We start from the raw sequence: 17,248 nt of genomic DNA, 5'->3' as shown, positions 1-17,248 counted from the left end.
AGTCAGGCCCCGGCCCTGGCTCATTTGGCTTCTCTCCTGAGTCTTGCTTTTGGGTACTGCAGCAGTAGCATCCACACTGTACATGGTCTCTGCAAACAGCTGACCCTAGGTTATCCCTGAATCCAGTGGGTACACACATCTTTGGGAATATGAACTTAGGGCTCATTGTCATTACACAGGGAATTCTGGTCTCTGACCTGGACCATCAGTCTTGAAGGGGAGATATGTGCTCTAGGGTGATGTTCTTTGTTCAAGTCTTCACAAGGGTCAGAGTAGTGGGTGCCCCAGGGGATCATAACGAAGAACCTCTTCAGAGGGTACGGGGTGAGAGTAAAGGCTTTTCCCATCTCCCAAGTCCAACATCCTTGCTCCAGAAAACTCCTTCACCATCACCCTGTCTGAGTCACTGCTCACAGTTTTCAGGAGATCTGAAGTGAATAGAGTGAGTGAGACTATGGAAAGTAAGGAACTCTAAAAGTGGGGGCAGGGTGTGTGAGGGGAGGGAGCCTGAGAGATTTCCCTTCTCCCACCCACACACTTCCTCTTTCCCACTGGGTCTGCCTTGGCTGCACAAACACTATCAGAACAGATCCAAGTCAGGCCACACCCTTTCCTTGTTTACAGACACAAAGGGAGCAGAGAATAGGAGCCGTCCTGAAATGATTCTTTCAAAAACTGTTAATTCTTTAGCCTTGAAAATGAACACTTCTTAAAAATGAGCTGACCCAGAGTAAAGCCCTTTCTTCCACAAAATTTTAGGGTAATGAGGGACCTGCCTACATGGTCAGCTTCTGTCTCTGAAGCCACTTCCTAGCACCTGGCATGGGCTATTTACATGGATTTAGGAAAGATCCTGTCAATCTGTCCAAGCTTCTAAATTTAGTTTCCATACATAAATACAATTTCCTGTGTTATCTATCATAATTAAAATGTTCCATGGGCTAAATTTTATATTTGTTGATGTTCAAATGTCATCATTCACAGTGGCAAACTTGCATTTTTAAAGAACCAAATCAACACTCCCACTGACCAACACCCTCCAAGCCCCCAGTGTTCACTGCTGAGGAACAGAAGGCACCGGCCACTGATCCAGGTTGTGGTAGTGCTGGGGCCTCTGTATCCAGTCTCACTAACTTACAACTCACTCTGTCCTCCTCAGATGCCAATGTTGTGGCACAGGGGAAGTAAAGAGAGACATCCTGTCTGTCTGAATACCAGAGCTTTGCAGTCCTGTTTCTTCACCCTAGAAACCATCCAGACCAGCAGAAACAAAACGCTAGACGTGGACAGAGAATGATCAGATCTTAGCCAAGGGCTTGGAACTAGAAAAGGGGAGTGGTCAAGAACCGGTCTTTCTTCCTTCCATCCCCCTACCCATGTATGGGCTCCCCTCTCTCCCCCTCTTCTCTCTATCACTCTTCTCTTTCCTTGCCTCCCTCCCTTCATGCCCCTCTTCCTCTCAGTCTCTCCTTCACTTTCTCAACACCACTTCTTCTACTCCTTTACATTCCCAGTGGCTACCCAGGCAGCCCAACCATCTGATTGACTTGAGTCAGGTGTCCATGTTCTGTTTAATCAGCTGTGACTGGAGGGAATGGGTGTAAAATAAGCCCCAACCTTTCCTGTGGTAAGAGAAGACCTCTATCACATGGAAGTGGGTCTGCACTCTGAAGAGGGCCTAGTCCGTCTCGACACATAGCATGTACTTATTAGTGTATGTACTTATTTTTTATCACAACTACTTCACCACTGCCTCACCTCTGGATAACAAGCATCCTAGGTCAGGCTTCACACCTGTGCTTCTGCTGATCATGTAGCCTCGATGACAGAAAATCATCAAGACAAAATTCTTCTCATCCTACCTGCCATCATCACAGTCTTTTCTGGCTCCCTACAAAGAAGAAATATTGTGTAGAAGCCATCATGACCACAGCTTGGTCCTGTGCTGAGGCTGTTTGGCATAGGCTAGAATATTACTATTTTCCACCCGGCTCACTTTTCAGCCTCTGAGCTGGGTCACGACTTACACTGCATTTACTCCATTTGTCAATTATGCAAAAACAATAGCCAGTTCTGCCCTCTGAAATATCATAAACCTCTCAGTCCATAAATCCTAGACTGGGATATCTGAGGAATTTCTGGCATATAACCAAGAAACACAGCCAATCTAGATGTTAGAGGAATGTCATGAGTTTGTAGCCAAGTAGGAACAGTAACACTTCACCCGTATTCCAGAGGAATACAATCATTCTGCAACAAGTCTTTAGGGAATGGGCAATGTCACTATTATACACTTTAAGAAATGTGGAAATGTGTATTTGATTTCTCTGATATATGAGTTTATGGGGGAACAAAATGCTCATTGTAAAGTAAATCTGTGGTCTGTACTGCCAGATTTTTTTTCTCTCACTCTTTTCTTTCTTTCTTTCTTTTTCCTTTCGGGTATGATCTCATGTATTACAGCCTGGCTTTAACCTCCAATTTACTATGTGGCCCCAAATGACCTTAAACTCTTCTGGTTCTCCGACCTGCCTTCACCTCCCAAGTTACGGGATTATAAGTGTGGGACACTGTACCCAACTAGTTTCCATTAAAACACACACCACCACACACACACACACACACACACACACACACACACACACACACACACACACACTTTTCTTACAAAACTGGCTAAAGACAAATTTTGTAACAGAACTAAAATGTCCTTGCAGTGTGTTCAACTGACGGCCCTGGGCTTTGTGTAGACAAGGATACTTGCAAATGCACACCCCCATCATAAATTTCTCAAAACATTACAACTTCTTTTTTTCTTTTGAACTTGGTTGTGCAGTTTAGTAGTGTCTGAACTTTGTATATGACAACACCATGGTACAGTGTCAAAAGGTTGGCTGTACCTGGCTATAAGCTAAATGTCATTAACCTTGTTACTTTTCATATTCTGGTCATATATTGGGCATTTGCTATGTGCAGGATGTTGTCTTCTATGTTACATATACAAAGATAAAAGATACAGTCTTTGCTTTCATGACACTTTGCTCTTGGACCAACAATAACATTGCAATGGATTAAGGGCAAGTATACACAGGCTGTTAGGAGAAACAGAACAGTAATTGCCCAGAATTGTGTGCACTGAGGAAAAATTTCCTGGTAGATCCTGGTAGAGAATCCTGATGCTCAACCTGCTTTTTACCATTTAAAACAGAGCTGACCAACTAGATAGAGTGGGGGAGAGTATTCAGAAACAGAGTTAACCAACTAGATAGAGTGGGGGAGAGTACTCAGAAACAGAGTTAACCAACTAGCTAAAGTGGGGAGAGTACTCAGGCTATGAGAGATGGAATCAGCGGACTATGAAGAACATGGTGCACTGTAGGTATTAGTGATGGCTTGCTTGTGCTGAGACTTGGCCAGAGTTAGCAGGAATGGTGCTGGAAAGGGGGGTTTGGGACCAGGTTATAAAGGGCCTTAGACCAGGGAGAAGCATTGGAATATTGTTCTAGAACAATGTGGAGTCTATAGAATATTTTTAAAGAAAACTTTATTGAAGTATAAAATATGTGCTGAAACATGCACGTAAGTATTCAGCTCAATGAATGTTCATGAACTAAACACAGCTGTGTAGCCAGAAACCAGCTCATAGCATACATAACCAGTGTCCTCGAGGCTCCCTCCTGTCTCCTTCCAGGCACTGCTTCCCTCTCGAGTGTTCACTGCCTGACTTCTAACACTAGAGATTTGTTTTGCCTGCTTTTGAACTCTAATTAGAATTGTTCCTGGCTTCCATCAGTCAGCATTATGCTTATGAATTGTATTCCTGCTGACACTGGGAAGGAGATGGAGTTCATTCAACCTCATAGTTGTATAATATCCTAGTATATGAATATGTCATAATTTATATATCCTTTTTATGAACAAACATTTGAGTTCTTTCCAATTATGAATAGTTGTGGATGTGCTAATACATGTCCTTTAGAGAAGGTACATATGAATTTCTGTTAGATAGATAAAATTCCTAGAAGCCAAATATGCTGGTCATAGGCTAAGCATGAATTCAGCTTTATGAGACTCTGCAATGTAATGGTTTTATAAAGTGGTAGTACTAATTTAAGGCCTCAGTATCAGTATACAAGAATTCTTGTCCTTCCAGTTTTCCACACTTAATATTGGCTTTTAAAAAATGCTAGCTATTCTGTGTGTGTGTGTGTGTGTGTGTGTGTGTGTGTGTGTGTGTGTGTGTGTGTGTGCAGTTATTAGAAACTAAATTGTGTCCACATCTGTTTTAATTACTTTTCTATTGCTGTCAAGAGACATCATGACCAAGGAAACTTAGAAAAGAGCATTTTATTTGGTACTTGTTTAAAGTTCAGAGGCTTAGTCTATGACCATTAGGGCAGGTATCATGGCAGCAGGCAGGCATGACGCTGGACCAGTAGCTGAGAGTTTACATTTGATCCATAGCATGAGGCAGGGAGAGTGAGTTATTGACCTAACTAGGAATAGCCTGGGCTTTTGAAACTTCAAAGCTCACCCTCAATGATATATGTCCTTAACAAAGTCACATCTCCTGACCCTTTCCAAACAGTTCCACCAACTAGGGACCAAGCATTCAGATATATGAGCCTATGGCAGTGGGAGAGGGGGGTTCTCATTCAAACCACTACAATAGCCAACTCTTATTCACAATCATATGTGGAGCTCCAACCTCCAATGTGACTATATTTGAAGAGAGAGCCTCAGTAAGGCTAGATGAGGTCATTAGGACAGAGTCCTAATACAGTAGGGCTGATATTCTTATGAGAAGAGGAAAATATACCAGAGTTCTCACTTTGTGAAGCCCAGAAGATGAGATAGATGTGTATAAACCAGGAAAAGAGATGTCAATGGAAACTGATGTGTACAAAATAAGTAAGATGATTATGATAAAGCTTTGAACACAAAGCAAGATCTGTCTTTTCCCTGACATTAGCTTGGGGCAAGTATATGTTAAATATTTGTCAAACATAACCTGCCATCATTATAATTACTATTGTTAACATCACCACCATCTACTATTATTGTGGAGGTCTCTAGGTTTGCTTATGTGGTAGACTGAAACTATTGGCGAAATTATTAAGGCCACTCCACATAGCTAAAAGGAAGATTTATTTAGTGGGTAACTTACAAATGAAGGTATAGGTAGGTCGCGGGGTCTAGGGAAGGTGTATCGCAGTCCAGCGGTGTTCTCTGGAACTCTGCTCGGTCAACCTCCACCGTCTAGGGTCCAGGAACAGAGAGAGCGCTCACCCATCTCCATCTCGGGTCTCTAGGGTCCTCCCTTGGCCCCGCCTTGTAGGCGTGACAGTTGCTGAAGCCTCAATGTGGGTTGGAACTTCCAGATCAAAGCTGGAATGGCTACCCACTACATGCAACAGTGACTACAATAGCCCTTCAATAGCCACATCTCTTAGAATGTGAATTTTAAGCTTTTCCATTAAGAAGTGGTATATATCACTGCATCTTGAGCTGGCTCTGTGACTTCTGGCCAATAGAATGTAGTAGAAGTGATGTGGTATATTAATTTTAATCCTAGGACTCAAGAGGCTTTGACTTATTTCTGCTTTCTCATTTGGAGCTCTTCCTACCTGTCATCTGAATAAACCAGGACTAGTTTATCAGAGAGGGTGAGATCATTTATACCCAGTGTCTTCGGGTTACTATTGCTGTGATGAAACACCATGACCAAAAGCAAGAGGAGGAAAGGGTTTATTTCACTCACACTTCCATATAACAGTTTATCATCAACAACAGTGAGGGCAGGAACTCAAGTAGGGAAGGAACCTGCAGGCAGGAGCTGATACAGAGGCCATGGAGGGGTGCTGCTTACTGGCTTGTTCCTCATGCTCAGCCTACTTTTTTTTTTTTATAGAAACCAGGACCATCTGCCTAGTGATGGCCTCACCCACAATGGACTGCTGACCCACATCAATCACTAATTAAGAAAATGCCCTACAGGCTTACCTAGAACTGATCTTATGAAGACATTTTCTCCATCGAGGCTCCCTCCTTTCAGATGACTCTGGCTGTGTCAAGTTGTCATAAAACTAGCCAGCTTCCTAGGTGCCCCAGTTGTCCTAACTCATGTCCATATAAGTGAGCCCAGCCAAGAACTACTGAATCCAGATCAGGTCAGTAGCAATTCCCACTACCCTGCAGACTTGTGAGCAACAAACAATAAATGACTGCTGTATTAAGCTACTACTTCAGGCAGACTTAGGTAACTGCTACAAGACTCTGTAAGATAATTGGAGACACAAACTGAGATACAGATGTATGCAGAGATGAGAATCTGATCAACTTCAGAGCTTAAGACAGAGAAGAGATATTTGTGCAGGTATTGCAAAGATTAGTCTGATCTGGAAGCAAAAGCATAATTCAACTTTAGGGAGAAGAATAAAACAGAAATATGCGACCTTAAAAAAGAGAGTTCTGGGATGGAGAAGCGGATCAGTGGCTAAGAACATATATTGTTCTTCCAGAGGACCTGAATTTGATGCCCAGCACCATATCAGTTGGCTGAGTTCCAGGTCAGATACCTCTGGAATCCATGCTCTCCCATACACATGGTTACAAATAAATACATCTTTTAAACAATAAAATAAAAAGAGTTCTGAGGACTAAAGTGGAGAAAAATAACATGTAAGGAGGAGATGAGGGAGAAGATAGTAGGAAGAAACCATCAGATATGGAAGAGGAGACGGGGCATATCACAGGGGTAGAGCACTTGAGACCCTTGGTTTGATTAGCGCCAACTCTTTCCTTAAAAAAAAACTCCACAAACTGAAGACAAAAACCAGAAGTGAGCATCATAATGGAAGAAAGGCATGAAAGTTTGAAACTATATAAGGTGGAGAAGAAGGTAGGGATATCCAAGTCATCCTTTGATCTCTAGATAACCTCGCCTAGAAAAGAGTTAACAGGTAGACCATGAAGGAGCATCTGTGCTGCCCTAAGGAATCTGGATTTTTTTTTCTTTTTTTTTTTTTTGGTTTTTGGTTTTTCGAGACAGGGTTTCTCTGTGTAGCTTTGCGCCTTTTTCCTGGATCTCACTCTGTAGACCAGGCTGGCCTCGAACTCACAGAGATCCGCCTGGCTCTGCCTCCCGAGTGCTGGGATTAAAGGCGTGTGCCACCACCGCCCGGCTAGGAATCTGGATTTTATTCTGAAGGATTTTTAGGAAAAGAGCAACTGAAGTAACTTTCTGTTTGACAATTGCTCTGTAACAAGGCAGTGCATAAACTGATTAGGAATGTGACAGGGTCAAGGGCATTGGTTGAGAGATTCTCCAAGCAAAGCAATTGAGACCGAATGAGGGCCTGCAGTGAGGGAGTGAATGGCTATGAACATGAAAAGATGAATTCAAGAAAAAATTGGGAGACAGAACTGGTAGTGCTTTGTGACTGACTGTATGTGGAGATTCAGAGAATACAGAATGAGTCAGTTTGAGGGCATAAGGTTCTTTTTAGATAACCAAAATATTGAAGTGTAATCCGCGAGTATACCGAGGCCCCAAGAAACATAACATATGGTTAGTCTTCCCTAGCACACTTGTTACTATAGGATAATAACGCTGGAAGCTGCTCTTTCCAGTGTCCTGTTTTACAGTATCCCCTAGTTGAGCTACAAGTTCATTGTGTTTGGCCTCTGCCTTCTCATCTTGCTGCTGCTTCTGTTGCTGGCATGGGAATATCAACAGATGGATGTCAGCATGTAGATGGCAGTGGAAATGACAGATTAGGTGGCATGCTAGAGCTAGCTAGATCTTTTCCCTACTCCATGGTCAGTGTTTGGTAGCCTGCTATTGGCTGCATGAAAATATGCACACCACAGACATCAGCATACACTACAAGTCAGCCCTCCTTGCCACCATCCAAAGCAGTTTGGTAAGTATTTACCACTATACTGTTGTAGATGAGAATGAAATCCTCCAAGGACAACAAATATAATTACAGGGAAAGGTCTGAGAGGAAACACTGAGAAACTAACCTTTGAAGACTGGACAGAGATGGAGTTGCAAATATGAAAAAGCAAGGCATCAGACACACGAGTGGAGGAGAATTTTCAAAATAACCATGTGGTACTAGTCAAGATAGCTGTAAAGCAGCCAGATTATATGATGGAACACAACTGCTCAAGGAGGGTTAGGCTTACTTTCTTTTTTTTTTTTTTTTTTTTGGTTTTTCGAGACAGTGTTTCTCTGTGTAGCTTTGCGCCTTTCCTGGAACTCACTCGGCAGTTCAGGCTGGCCTCGAACTCACAGAGATCCGCCTGGCTCTGCCTCCCGAGTGCTGGGATTAAAGGCATGCACCACCACCGCCCGGCAGGCTTACTTTCTTAAGAGACATCTCTCCAGCCCCAAACTAACTATAGCATTTTCAAATGTATTTAAATCAATCAAAAGGACTGACTCATGGTTAAACCAGTAAATGATCAAGATTCTGGAATAATCAGCACATGATTTTAACCTAGTTGTATTGGTCATTTGAACAACTGAATGACCTGCAGCCAGTTATTGCTGGCTATTCAAACTTGCAGTTCAATAACCCAGATTTAGGCATAAATGTCAAATTGTATTATATTGAAACTGGTGAAGACTTTGCAGATGGTCAATACCCTAATTAACCAGCCAAGGAGATTAAATCAGAAAACTGCCACCACAGATATGCAGTTAGCTGCAGGGACAGGCAGGACCAAGTCCCTGGCTTCCTTTGCCTCTTCACAGAGCTTCTTCCGGTGAGTGACAGATGGAATTGAACTGAACTGAGTCTTGCAACAATGTCTAGAGCCTTTGTCACCTTTTTATTAGAACTCAATCCAGTTGAGTTGAGTTCTATTTTCTTCTCTTTAGGGATAGTATCTCCAGTTAAACACACAGGTGCTTAACCTATCCCTGACTCTGACTGTTGGAACCAGAGAAATTGAGAGTATCAGGGGCCATTTTATTTTCTGTTTCCAGAACTATTGTGTTAGGCAAAGTTCTCTGGTCAAGAAGAATCTTTGCTTGTCTTAATTAAGAGGAAGATATATGACTGCCATTAGGTCTCAAAGAAACCTGAGACAAATGCTAACTGGGGTGCATATTTAACATATTGAAGCAGATGCTGGCTGCCAGGTTCTCCCAGCATCTCTTAGCATTGCAAGTACCTGTTACAGAGTCATCCAGGCTGGCATACCCTGCCCCCTACCCTAAGCATCTCCAGTCCTTCAGCTTCACTTTCCTTCCCTCAACTCAGCTATTTTGGCTATGTGGTCTCTTGGCTCTCCTGGTTCCCAGGTACCCTCTTTGCTCCTCCTTTCTTCTCTTCCTCTCTTGCCGCCCCCTTCTCTCATGGCCCAGTTCATCTGGACCCTTCCAGATGCCTCTGACTGTGCTCTCCCTCATATCTACAATAAGCCTCCTCAACCACACCTTGGAGCAGTACATAAGAGTACATACAATGTAACCTCACCACCGTCTTGGTTAAGATGACTATGTGGTATAAACCAGCCAAAGCAACAATTATAAAACTTCTCAGTCCTACCGAGCCCTTGGCTTATCAGTGTATCTCCCTTTACACTAAGGAAGCAACAGCAGATCTCCAAAACATTTTGGATTAAGAAATTCCTAGGGTTGTAGAATTGATCATTTATAAGGTAACTGTGCATTAACTTGCATGTCTTAATTATCTTTAGCAGTTTACAACAAGTGAGTAGCTTTTAGAAGATTAAGATTTTACAGCTTTATCCCTGTTGTGTGGATTCTTTTTAATCTCAATAAAGATGGCTGCCAGCCACAGGTTTGCAGCCATCCGAGTGAGGTCATCTGCCAAGATGGAGGTGAATCACATGGTTGTTACTTAAAAGTATCTTTTTAAAAGTACATCTACTTTTTAAATAAGAGTTGAACCCAAGTTACATATATAATATATTCTAAACAAGAGTTGAATCATATATAGAATGTTGTAGCAAATTAAGATTACCCATGTATAGCTTTTTAAATTATAATCCTTTTATTATAAGTTTTAAGCTAAATTTTATTACAGATTTTCTTGTTTCCTTTTTTTGTTTTTCAAGACAGGGTTTCTCTGTGTAACAGCTCTGGCTGTCCTGGAACTCACTGTAGACTAGGCTGGCCTTGAACTCACAGAGCTCTGCCTGCCTCTACTTCCCATGTGCTGGGATTAAGGAAGTGTGCCATCACGCCCAATTGTTACAGATTTTTTAATCATACCCAATGAACTTACAAATCATGAGATATTTACAGCATAGTTCTAATAGATTTTTTGAGAGCAGGGAAGTTGTAGAGATAAGGGTTTTTTTTTTTTTGTTTTTTTTTTTTTTGGTTTTTTCGAGACAGGGTTTCTCTGTGTAGCTTTGCGCCTTTCCTGGAACTCACTTGGTAGCCCAGGCTGGCCTCGAACTCACAGAGATCCGCCTGGCTCTGCCTCCCCAGTGCTGGGATTAAAGGCGTGCGCCACCACCGCCCGGCTGAGATAAGGGTTTTTTTTTAAGAGTTGAAAGTAGAACTCTTAGAGATGAGAGACTTAGAAGTGGAGATCAGAAAAGGCTTAGGTCTAAGAGGTTCCGTGGCCATTTGTTTGTGCGGTGGCAGAAGTTGTTAGCATATGAGAAAATCTGAAATCAAGTGGGCCATCTTTGCCCATTGAGCTGTACTGAGGCCAAGCCATTTGTAGTAAGAGAATTCTACTACAGTAGAGCTTTAATGAAATCACTGAGTCTGAGGAGGGAAGGAGAAAGGGTTGCAAAACAAACTCCATGGAGAGAGTTCCGATAAGCTCCAAGGGGGAGCTGAGAGACAGAGAGAAGTCCAGGTGGGCATGGAGAAGCTGCAGGGCCATCTGGAGGGAGCTGAGAGACAGAGAGAGAAGTCCAGGTGGGCATGGAGAAGCTGCAGGGCCATCTGGAGGGAGCTGAGAGACAGAGAAAAGTCCAGGTGGGCATGGAGAAGCTGCAGGGCCATCTGGAGGGATCTGAGAGACAGAGAGAAGTCCAGGAGAGCATTGAGAAGCTGCAGGACTTCAGTAGTAAGCTGAGAGGGAACAGGATAGCAAAATATAGGAACTTCTCCTGAGGGAAGAGAGGCCCAGGAGAGCTCAAGGAAGAGACAGAGCAGGCATCTCTGAGGGGGCGGTGGGGAAAAGGGTCACAGTTATAGGATCAGGAGGGCAAAAGAAGCTGCTTGACTTCCAGGATGGAGTTAAGAGACAGAAAGGGCAGGGTTACAGAAGCCTGCAAAGGCTTGAGGAGGCTGGGGGACTGCAGCCCCTAGGGGAGGGAAGGTACAAGAGAAGAGGAGAAAGCAGCTGAAGAGGTGGACAAAGGGAAGGGGTAAGTGTACTTATGCCACGTGGGGCCATGTGGGGACACACGAGGCCCCGGAGGACAGAGTAGGTTCCAGAAGCTAGAAAGACACAGAGTCGGAGTAGGAGAGGAATGGTTAGAGCACATGGTGGGAAGCACATGGTGTAGAGTCAGACTCTACAATTTGATGGGTGGCAGAAGCCAGCAGGAACAAAGGATCCATGTATACCAGAGTCAAACAGCAGCTTAGTTCCGAGTGGCCTCGTGAGTTCTTAGAAGGGAGATCATATATGCCAATCCTGTGGTTTTGGCACCAAATAAATGAAAACATGAGGACATGACTGCTCCTAGGTATGGTTGAGGAGAGGGTTTATTGTAGATATGAGAGAGAGAACAACCAGAGGCATCTGGAAGGGTCCAAAGTGAACCAGGCTGGCAGAGTGGACCGGGTCATGAGTGGGGGTGGAGGTGGGGTGATGAGAGAGGAAGAGAAGAGAGAGGAGCAAAGAGAACACCTGGGAACCAAACGCACCAAGAGACCAAGAGGACCAAGAAGACACCAAAAAGGCTGGGTTATACTGGAGTCAGAGACGCTGGGGTAAGGAAAGGGAAGCTCAGGGGCTGGAGAGTTGAGAGTAGGGGGTGGGTTATGCCAGCTAGGATGACTATAACAGGTACTGGTGAGCAGGGACCAAGGGAGACTGAGGCTAGTAACTGCTTTGATATGTTAAATAGGCACCTCAGTTAGCCATTTGTCCCAGCCTGTTGCATCAAGATACTGTTTTAAAATCTAATTCTAACAGGACCTGGTGGTGCATACCTTTAATCCCAGCACTCTGGAGGCAGAGACAGGTGAGTCATTGCATAGCAACCTCTAGCCCTGCCAAAGCCACAGAGGGAAACTCTGTCTGAAAACAAAAACAAGCCCCCCCCATCTATTTCTAAATCACAGATACAGTAAATATTTTAAATGAAAAAAAAATGCCTATTAGAAATAAGTACAGGCTGCCATCTGAAAATACTGTGCTATCTTAACAAGTTGCTTACCTTCCCTGGGCTTCAGTTTCTTCCTCAAGGTCCTTCAATGCATGCACCATGTGCAAGTTCCAACTCATCTGAGTGACAAAGGGCACAGGAATGTTATGGCTGGCATTTGGGTTGCATGCATGGGGGTCGCACCTACCAGTCGTCAGAACCCACTGAGGCAGCTGCAATCGATGCACCTGCCAGGAGAAAGGGCAACCATGTCTAGTGGACCTGGACACAATTAATGCCATCAATCTGGGGCAACTATGAGTGACAGGCTGGGAACCATAGTGCCTTCTGGGGCATGACCAGGCGTGAGGGCGTTACACGGTGCTGGGCCAAGGGTAAGTACTACCAGGGCAACTGCAGGCCCCTGAGCTCTCCCCATAGCAGGTGTTGCATCTGACCAGGTCTCCATCCATTCTTTGGGACACATGACATCCATTCTATCGCCACAGAACCTGCTCTTCTGTGATACCCACCACCAGCAGGGCTGCTGAGGTAGGTGCATCGGTGGTACCTGCGGTGCCAAGGGGTGGTGTCTTACAATGGTTACCCATTCCAGCGCCGTGAGCAAAACCAAGCTAGGCCATTTCCCACTGCTCCAATAGTTAGGTTGATTCTAAAGGCATCTACCATGTCACACCTGCTTACCGCTTGGGCTCTGATGAGAAGCTAATGGAGAATGGTCCCATTCAAGCACTCGTGGAAGTACATGAGGACGTCTTGTACCAGAGTGGCATCTACAGTCACACACATGTAAGCCAAGGGAGGCTGGAGCAGTACTGCAGACGTGGGACTCACTCCGTCAAGATCATAGGGTGGGAGAAGAGACGTTGACAGATGGAAGCACGATCAAATGCTGGACTGCTGCCAACTCTTGTGGTCCGTGGTGGAGTGAGAGTGGCTACGTGTGAATCTGTGGCACCAACGAGTGCGAATTTCGTGCCAGGCGTCTGGGGCGGTGTGGGAATGGAGGACATGGGGTATCAATGAGTCACAGCCGCTAGGTGGGGTCCTCAGCCACGGAAGAGACCTTGAGGCCAACAACCGATGAAGCCTTGGGTACAGTCAGGGTACCAGGTGCTAATTCCTGCCCCCTCCCGGCCACAGATCCACTAATGCTGCACCCGGCCCGGGAGTCAAGGATATGTGAGGCTAGTAGAGCCTGCAAGCACCACAGCCGCACTGGAGAGGGCCTGGTTTGTAAACTGCAAGGGAGTGTAGATCCCAGGTCCCGGCCAGGCAGCCCAAGAGCTAAGACACCCTAATGTTCCTACTACTCAACTCCATTCCCATTTTCTTATTTTTTTTCTTTTTGGTTGTTTCTGCTCCTTGGCCCCATTCTGGCTATATCTTTCCAAAACCTTCAGTAGTGTTTTCTAGTCTTTAAATATATTTATTTTTCTTATCGCTATGTTAAAATAAAACCAAAGTATTGATGAGGAAAGAAAGGCGGGAAGGAAGGAAGGAAGAAAGAAAAAGAGAGAGAAGTACAAAGAATAATTTGGGCTTTTCGGGAATTCAAATTTATCTCCTGGCATTACTGTCGCTTTCATCCCTTCAGAGGCCTGAAGCATCAACTCACTGAACAGCCTCACTTCCTGACTGCAGTTCAGCAGCTTGCTCGATACCCCCATGACTTAAGGCATATGAGCTGACTCACTTCCATCATCTTGTTTTAACTTCGGCTCAGTTAATCTACTGCTATTTCAGGCAGTAATTGCGAATCTGCAGTTACCTGCCTACTTCTCTAGCATTGGCCTGGCAACTCAGGCCACAGCCTGGCAGGAATTCTGTTCCGAAGGCACCGGCTCTGTCACTGCCATTAAAGGTAGCTTTAACTAAATCTCTATCATTCTATTTCTAAATAAGACTCAAGATTCAAAGGCTTGGGTAAAAACCTGCTGTCTCAGAGAGGCTAGGTCGCAAGTAGCTAACCTTCTCTCCTTGCTGACATCATGGAAAGACCCGCTTCCACTTTGCTAAGCCAGAAAAACCTGTGCCACTCCAAACCCCTCCCTGCTACTTCCTGTGTCTCTCTATCTCTCCCGGGTGCCCTCTGATGCTCTATGATCACTTTCTGTCAATTCATTACTAATGCAGCCTCCTGACCCAAGGTTAATTTTATTTAATTAGTGCAAATGAAAACTTTGGGTTCACAGTGTGATGGAATATCCCCCAACATCATCTATCAGGGCAGGGGAATGAGAATAGCTGCTAATCTACTTTCTGAGTAGAGTTGTAGATGCTCCCTGCAGAGTTATCTTCCAAATGAGGACCTTTGTGATTCCCTTACTGTTTTTTGCTTATCTAGTCAACCCTTGTTGCTGTACAGGAGCCAATGCTTCAATGAAATGACCACAATACTTAGTCCCTGTCGTTATTTGCTTGTAAGTATGACTACAGTCACCTGTGCTCCTCACTGGGGCCGAAATTATTCATTTCTTACAATGGTATTTAATAGGCATCCAGCTTCTTTCAGATGCCCCTTCGCCCAGAATCTTCCTTTCCTCCCTTTACAAATTTTCTTTCTCATCATTATGAATTGAATTATGCATATTCTCTAGGAGCCACTTTGCCTCTTTGCAAATAAGGGAGACATCTGAGGAAATTATTCACATTTCTATTTTTCAAAATATCTTCTCATTCTCATGTGGGTGTTATTCACAAATAAATCAGTTTGGCAGTAAATAATGCTTGCCATCATCTGCCTCACTTGCTTTAAGTTTTAGTTTCTCCAGTACATGAAAGTCTTTTTTTCAGTTGTCTCTTGCTGTTGTCCCTTTTTAATCTTACTCTTTAAAATGTTTATTTAAAAATAATTCCTAGTAAAATGAGAGAAGCTGCCATCATGATCTGTGTGACACAGCCAGTGCTTTCAATAGCTGTTACAAAGCTTTTCACACTGCTGACCCATCAGTGTCTTCTTTAATACACCGTACACATTAATTTATTTCAGATATATCGCCTATTTTTTACCTGCCTGGCTGTATAATTGGTTACTATATGAGATAACGGTAGCAGAAAGCTTCAGTTGGATGCAGACAAAATATTGAGAAGTTGAATCTTGGGAAACTCGCCAGGATTATGTTTTGACCTTGAACCAGTAACTGAAGGCAGTGATTCCCCCATTGTCAAGGTGACATTCCAGCACAAGGAAAGGCATAAGGACAACAAAAGAGTTTTGAAAACAAAATTTATTCAATTTTTTTAAAAAATGAAGTTTATGCCTCTTTTACTTTTTGGAAGCTAAATATTCTTTGTTCTGTAACATGATGATATGATGACGATGATAAACCTTCCACATACTGTCTTTACTTAGCAAAGTAAAAATAGATGATTCCTCTAATACCAGTTTTTCTGGACATTTGGGGATTATTGAAATCTCAAAGTCTAGAAATGAAATGAAACTTACCTCCTTGTGTTCATTTGTTTGCTTATAATACCCTCCCACTACTTTCTTTCCCTCCCTTGTATCCAAATGGGATTTACTCCAAATCAATTTAAAATTCAAGGTCATGCCTGAACTGGTTTGTTCTTCCAGCCCAGTTATCATGGATGTTTTCTTGTGATAATTACTCCAAGGATTTTCGGGAAACAGACCCACAGACACATGTGAACATGAACATATGCATTCAATAAAAAATTTGTTCAGGGTATGGATGTTGACAGATAGTGAGTTTTCAAACTTATAACATGAGGTTATGGGACAGTTTCCAGGTTGTCTTCTTGGTGACCAGAATGACTTGGGGTGGTGCCCAGGGAGGGAGAGGCCACTTCAGTTGGAGGTTGGGATAACTTCAGGAAAAAAGTGATGTTTGAACTGAAATCTGAGTGACTATGAGGCATTGTTATTTAGATTGTGAGAATAGCATTCCAGGCCCAGAGAACAGCACGTATAAAGGCCTTAAAGTAGAATTTGGCTTTTCAGGGAACATGGATTGGAATAGGGAACAGAATTAAAATTTCTGTTCTGAAATTTAAGTTGATCATTGATATCCATGTGGACATCTTGCATCTACAGCTAGTTGTATCAGCATTGAGGATGTAGATAAAATTTGGAAAGCATCAGTCCATGAATGACATTTAAGTTAGATAATTCACGGCCCTGTAAAGAGATAGGGCCAAGAGTTGTCTAACTGTGTGAACCTAACATTCAACCACTGAGGAATAAAGGAGGAACAATCAGCAAAAGAAACTGAGAAGGAACCACTGGAGACAGGGAGAAATCCAGAGGGGTTAAAAGATGAATATTCCAAACATGAGGGGCCAACTGTGCCAAAATGCAGTTTTGGTAGATTTTTTTTTTTTTTAATGTATTTATTGTATATGAGGGACCTATCTTCAGGGACACCAGAAGAGAGAATCAGATCTCATTATAGATGGTTGTGAGCCGCCATGTGGGTACTTGGAATTGAACTCATGACCTCTGGAAGAGCAGCCAGTGCTCTTAACCGCTGAGCCATCTCTCCAGCCCCCGGTAGATTTTTTTTAATACAAAAGTTCTTTTCATTAATTTTGATGATGTTAGTTGCAGGAGAAGCAAAGGTGGGCCCTTCACTTTATCCGGGCATTGCCTAGTTTAAACTAAACTACAGCACCACTTCATTGCTCAGGTAGGCTCAGAGCTCTGCCTGCTGCAGCTCTTTCTTCCGGGGCCCCAGGAATGAGCTCTGCATGGTTTAGTTACTCTCCCACCTGGAAGGTAACCATCAGTTCAGCCCTTCACCACAGGCCTTCCTTTGAATCACCATTTGAATCTGAAAGTCTGTTTTGTTTCCCTGAATACAGAGAAAAGAAAATATGTTTTGTGAGACCCTGAGTCTGCTCAAATTCCAGCACAGATTCAATCCAATCTCCACTTACCTAATAAATG

The 17,248-nt window shown here is 43.5% G+C and overlaps 1 pseudogene; it reads left to right on the top strand.

Annotated features, from left to right (window-relative positions):
• The first annotated feature begins 10,921 nt into the window (after window positions 1-10,921).
• Window positions 10,922-13,500, top strand: LOC128109015 (tubulointerstitial nephritis antigen-like; annotated as a pseudogene).
• Window positions 13,501-17,248: the final 3,748 nt, after the last annotated feature.

This window comes from Peromyscus californicus, unplaced genomic scaffold (genome assembly GCF_007827085.1).
Source record: "Peromyscus californicus insignis strain IS unplaced genomic scaffold, ASM782708v3 Scaffold_13__1_contigs__length_99412109, whole genome shotgun sequence".
Classification (NCBI taxonomy): domain Eukaryota; kingdom Metazoa; phylum Chordata; class Mammalia; order Rodentia; family Cricetidae; genus Peromyscus; species Peromyscus californicus.
The sequence above is the reverse complement of the archived record's forward strand: the minus strand, read 5'-3'. Positions and strand labels throughout refer to the sequence as shown.